General features: G+C 40.5%; 1 long non-coding RNA gene across 1 annotated transcript; it reads left to right on the top strand.

Moving 5' to 3' along the window:
* Window positions 1-255: 255 nt before the first annotated feature.
* On the top strand, window positions 256-3,583 carry LOC102192424 (uncharacterized). Its single transcript, XR_311962.1, has 3 exons — window positions 256-323; window positions 502-595; window positions 3,522-3,583. It is a non-coding gene; the product is annotated as an uncharacterized LOC102192424 (long non-coding RNA).
* The last annotated feature ends 2,589 nt before the right edge of the window (window positions 3,584-6,172 follow it).

The raw sequence follows: 6,172 nt of genomic DNA, 5'->3' as shown, positions 1-6,172 counted from the left end.
CAATCCATTTAGCCTAAGGCCACTGATTTGTTCGTATTTACTACAACAGCCAGAGAAAAGCCAGGGTATTTTTTCCTCTCTCCTTCCTATTGATCCAGCGCTTAGAAAATCTGCCCCGCTGTCTAAACACTATTGATCCCTCCCTCTCAACGACAGGCTCTCGCACCAGTGTATAAAGGGACTGGATGAATTGAAATTTCATTTCCGACAACTTGTTCCTGTTATTTTTACCCTTTTTTTTCAATAGTTGGGAACATGTGCTGGCGGGCCGCTACTCAGAGAGTCGATAAGTGTTTGGCTCAGAGGGGAGATGAGGGATAGAGGTGAGACTGTTTAGATTACCATAAGCAGATCGTAACACCACAATGCCATAGAAAGTCCTTATTCTATTACTTAGATCCCACCTATTATTAATGCTTTTAAACATGCTTGAAGCCACAGCAGTTCTTTGGCTTTTGTAGACTGATCAAGAACTGTTGTTTGGGCTTGTCTTTAACCCAGCAACACTGAGGAGCCACCAGCCTGGAGTCAGGTGTCATTTCAAGGAATGTATATACAAGTAGTCTTGGATGTGGAGAATGTCAACCTTAATGAGGTAATTCTCATAAGCATTTAATTGTCGTGTGGCCTCTTTACACTGTTGTTACAGATTCCCCAAGCTGGTTTTATTATAAAAGCAATTTACTTTCTCCTTTATCATTTAATGGAAGTACCAGTACATCATTACATGACGTATCAAAACTGCAAGACCATTTGAAGGAATTATGAGACGTAATGAAGAAATTTTATTTATTTCTGCTCACTAAATGTCCTTTTTTCACACGCATGTCAATTTACCAACAAGCAGCTGGCAGTAAGCACATTTATTTTGCATACAGTATATTAATATTCACTACACACCCCAACATGAAATTGTGTTTTAATTCACAGTTTAGTGGGTTTAAGGGTGGCTAGAAAATAGAGAAGGAATTTCTTTAATTATATAAAGTCAAAGAAGTACATGCAATTAAAGAAAGTAAGACAACTAGAAAAAGCAGAAAGTATTAAAACTGCTAAAACTAAAACTATTACCATTAAAAACCCAGAATTATTGTTAAAACATAAAATGCATATAAAACAGTTATTAAATGGGATTGACTTTCTAGACCTACACACCTGTGAATATTTCCTGAGCCACCCAGGAAAATATATAGCTCAATTTCTTAAAACATACAATTTTAAAATGCCCGAAAGTCAGTGTGTGGTACGATGAGCACAGCCTCTCTTAGCCAAGCTTTCTTGTAGTCAGAAATAATTATTTGGGCTTCTTGAAGGGCATTCAAAGCGCTTCTTTGGATGTTGTCTGCCTTTTGTTCTGTTCTCCTTGAAGATGATCCCACACTGTTTCAGTAATACTGAGGTCTGGGCTGTGGGGAGGCCAATCCATGACTTTTTATCCAGGTTTGGGATCATTGTTATACTTACAAATGAAGCCTTTATAAATCAGATGGTGTTTAGATGGTGCTACATGGTGAATCAAATCTGACAGTCGCAAGATCTCTAAAACTACTGACTGAAATGCACCGAAAACCAAGACAGAGCGGTGTTTTATAGATGTCTGTAGATACTCACTGTTGTACTTATCTCCTAACCTCCTCTCTGTATATATATTAATAATGATTACAAACTGAAAACTTCATATCTGGATTTATCAATCCATGAGACCTACATTTCTTGTGTAATTTGGCCTGAGCCTTTACTTGCTTCCTTCCTTAAGAATGGAAATAGCAACCCTTCCACTGAGACCATTTCTGATGAGGCATCAGTGAAGAGTAAATGGATCATCTGAAGGGTCAGATAAACCCTCTGGTCCTGTATCAGGTCTTTTTGCATTTGGATTTTTTCCTCTTTCTTAACAACATGACTTTCAGATACTGTTAATCTGCTATAGATGGATTGATTTAAGCCTGACACTTGTCCAATCCCCTCAGTTTCTTTAAGAACAGACTGAACTCAAAGCCAAGACATGCCAAGTTTTCAAGTAATAGTTCTTTGGGAGTTCTTTTTTTTATACCTCATATTCTTTAATTTGTGGCGGTTAAAGAAACATGAACCAGTTTGTGTTTTGTTTTTTTTCTTTGACAGACTGCTTACAACAAAACAGTAGAGTTGTTTTGTGTGGAGACACAACACTGGTTCATCTCTTCAGTTAAATGCTTGAATGGCTCATAGATCAGTGACGTAGCCATCATTAAAACTGCTAAATGTTATATCAAAACATTGAAAATCATGCGTGTGGCTGCTTAAATATTTTGCAGCAATTTTTGTGACCAACCTCGAGAAAAGTTCGTTTTGCTTTTGAGGGTTTTTTCCCCCAACCGTTAATGTTCAGTTGCAGTCTTCAGCGTATGATGGGAAAATCCAGATTAACACACAGAGATTAGAGGTTGCCTGGAAAGACCCTAGCACATCAAAGAGGAGCTCCAGACTGCCTCTGTGGGGCAAACCAGCCAGTAATGACTTCATCTCCATCCGACTCGCCACCATGTACAACTCTTACCATTACAACAAGATGGAGTGTTACATAAAAAGAGAGGTTCTGTTTTAATTAACATCAATATTCATGTAACGGCCATAAAGCCAGCCCACATTCCATTTCAAGCTCTTAACGTTAATGCATATTTTAATACATTATCATTGCCACCATCATAATTCTTATTATGATAACTGTAATAATTAGATTTATGGCAGAATTATGGTTTTCTTCCCCGAAGGCACATATTTTGTAGCAAACCCAATTTTTCCCGAGTGTATAACGCTCTCAGTGCTTCCCCTTCAAAATACTGAGCAGACACTGATAAAGATAAACACACAAACACCCTAGTGTGTCTGCTGCTGTGCCTGTAAAACACTCAATCTGAATTGCATATCCGCCTTGCCACCGAGCTTGTCATAAGCTGTATTAAGAAAAATGGTCACACGGTTTGACATAAATTGGAAAATGACATTTGGAAAATGGGCACTGCTGTGGAAATTAGAGATATTAAAATTATAAATCAGTGTCTGGAAGTACAGAGGGGTGTGGTGGCTTTGCTTTTTCCCTTTTTCAATCTGGCTCTCTCTCTGTCTTCATCTTTTGCTCTATTTCTCTCTTTTTTGCTTCTATCGCACACTTTGTCTTTTGCACTTTCTCTGGAGGCAGTGTAGGGTCAGAGCCCAGAAGTAAAAGTGGTTTTAAATGCAGCCACACACGAGGCTACACCGCAGGGACAATCCCACCCTCTCATCTGGCTCTAAAAGTGGAGGATATTGTGTGTGTGTGTGTGTGTGTATTTGTGTGTGACGCGTTTGTGTGTCTGTTGGAGCCATATCTCATCAGTTTATTGCTCGGCTCTTTTGCTGTAACCTGCTAATGGATCATCTCTGAGGTGTGATATGTATTATGCAAAAGTTAGGTGTGCTGACACCTTTAAAAACAGACAGCTTCAATTCCCCGCACGCCTCACCTCTGCTCCCTCTCTCCTGTCTGTGTTGTTGTGCAGAAGGAGGCAAAAGAGGCAGAACAAAGACGAGATTTCTGAGCTACAGGTGGAGCTAGACGGGCCAAAGATACTGCTGGAGGATGAGAGGCAAGTGGTGCAAAGAAAGGTCGCTGGCCCTCCTATTGACCGAAAGCACACTCATATGTGAATACACATACACTCGCGTGACTGTTTTCCTCAGTAGAGAGCAAAGGCTTTGCCACTATGTACAAGTGCTCATGTGTACCTTTACCCTCAGTTAATCATTTCTTTTGGTTGATCTTTAATAGGATATCTAGAAAAAGGCTAGGAGTGCTATGGACCTTCAAGCCTTAACCCAAAGACCTCCTCCTTTTGAGAACATAATAGTATTTCTGCTTTAAGAGGAACTGCAGCTGTGTCACCTATAAGCCAGTGGTCGGAGGCTCTTTTCATCAGTGGTACATTCAGAAACATTTAAGCTTTGCATCCTTGAAGGTCGGATGTTGCATTCAGACGTACATTGTTGCACTTTGGTACAAAATAATCTCCGCTGTCAAGGATGTGAAAGATAGGAAGTTTAACAGCAAACTATTCTTCAGACCTCCATTATGTTTCGCCAACAACATCTGACAGGGTGCTTCACTCCTTCCAGCATGAAATTTAACTTGATTTGAAATGTCAGGTCAGTATTATATATTCTCTCGTGTTAAAACTCTGTGTCTGCGGTCAGCCCAGCCTTATTTTCCTAAAACAGTAGGCTCTTTAATGTCAGGAATGAACTGGTGGCTAATGTTCATTAGCCCCTGGCTGCTCTGTATTACAGAGATGGACATATTTGCGCTGAGCTTTATCTCAGCACTCCATCCTCCACACCCAGCTTGTCTGTACTCTCCCACCACACAGCACAGTGTCATTGTAAATATTTTAGCACTTTATTTGCTTTGAATTTTGTTTGCACTCTTGATCCTATTATTAAAATATTAAGAGAGGGTACTCTTGAGGATGTCAAGTCGTGAGAAGAGGCACTTGATTTTTGTGGAGTAAGGTGCCTTTCACTTTTGTTAAGAGGAGAGAGTATGTTCGAAGGAATGGTGTCCCTGCCTTGACACTTGTTCAATGCAGAAAAAGCTTGGTAACAAATAAAATTGTTGAAAAGGCTCAAAGTATGCCACTAGGTTCTGATAATGATGAGCCTTGATCTCTCACATAATAAAATAAATTAATAGAAAATTTGCATATATCTTTTGCTGTGTTTGACCCAGCTTTGTGTCTAATGCTTGAAGGGCAATGTCTGGCCCTTAGATTACAAACATTAAGAAACACCTGTGCACAGACACACACTGAATGACTCTGTGACTCTGATACTTCCAAAGAAGTCTGTTTCTGGAGTCGAAGGTGACCGATCTTTACACTCAAGTCACCTCAGTAGGTTTTAACATCGATAGAGGAAATTTTCAGGAATTTCACCTTTGTTTTTTGGCATGATTGAGGTAAAAAAAACAAACAAAACCTAATCGTCCCTATTAAGACAAGTGAGCTAGATCTGAGCTGACCTTACAAAGGTGATGATAAGTAGGATTGTCTGTTTTGTATTGGAAACGAATGAAGGCTTATTACATATCTAACTGTGATAGCACCGCTAAGGGCAGGAATGGTGTAGGAGTTCTTCAGGCCCCACGCTAGATCACCACGTGTGAAGTGCATAACTGGAGGCAAGTGTTGAGCCCTGAGATGATGTGTTTTTACAACACAGTCTTGCCGTGCTTTGGGATGGCAATAAACCACGGCCTTCAAAGCACAGCCAAGCGCCACTTACTGCTGAGTGCTTCTCTGGTGGTTGGACGAGATTACTCTCAAAACAAAGTGTGGACAGGTTGATTAATAGAAGGGTCTACAGAGGTGTGTGCCGTAGTATATTTTCACACCCAGCAAACACTCGTTCATTTCATTCGCATGGACTTTTATGGGCTGATCCTGTCACTGTGTGAGTTTGTCACTTCATACCCTCTCTCTCTGACTGTCTTTTAGTGAAAACTTATCAGACCTGTTACAGACGTGTTGTTTTAATGTCGCAGCAGCACACTGTGACGTGAGGGCAGCACAGTTCACAGACTATGGACGTCTGTAGACAGATTTAGGCTCGAGACACCACCTAACAGCCGCATTGTTATTGTATTGTGTTGTAAACTCCTTCATGTTTTCAGGTTTTTTAGCCCAACTTGCTAGATTGTGAAAGATAACTGTGAACTAAATACGGAGGAAGCTGCAGGATTAAAAAAATATCTCTTGCATTGAATTGTGTCTGCAAGAGCCTAAACCTTGTGACCCCTGACTGTAGGACATGTTAGTGACAGAGATGAAGACTGTGAGAGAAAGAGACAAAAAGGAGATAACAACAGGGCAGAACCTTCAGTCTGGATGAGATGGGTATTGTGGTAATGCAATAACGATGAGCAGACTCAGGGTGATTGCAGTCGTGGGGTGGAGGGAGGAGAGCTTGTGGCAGCGTGCCGTGCGGTCACCCCTTCATCACATCAGATCACAGGGTTGTAATTAACTTCAGCAACGCTTCAGCCTGCAATCAGCAGAACCATGGAGAAAATTAGATTTTTTTTTTCCCCCTCCGTGGCATTCAAAAGTGTGGTGTTAAAATGCATATTAGCCCTGTGTTTTTAATTAACAGTTTGTGC

The sequence above is a fragment of the Pundamilia nyererei genome, unplaced genomic scaffold (assembly GCF_000239375.1).
Source record: "Pundamilia nyererei isolate P.nyererei 1_Seehausen unplaced genomic scaffold, PunNye1.0 scaffold00112, whole genome shotgun sequence".
Lineage (NCBI taxonomy): Eukaryota > Metazoa > Chordata > Actinopteri > Cichliformes > Cichlidae > Pundamilia > Pundamilia nyererei.
The sequence above is the reverse complement of the archived record's forward strand: the minus strand, read 5'-3'. Positions and strand labels throughout refer to the sequence as shown.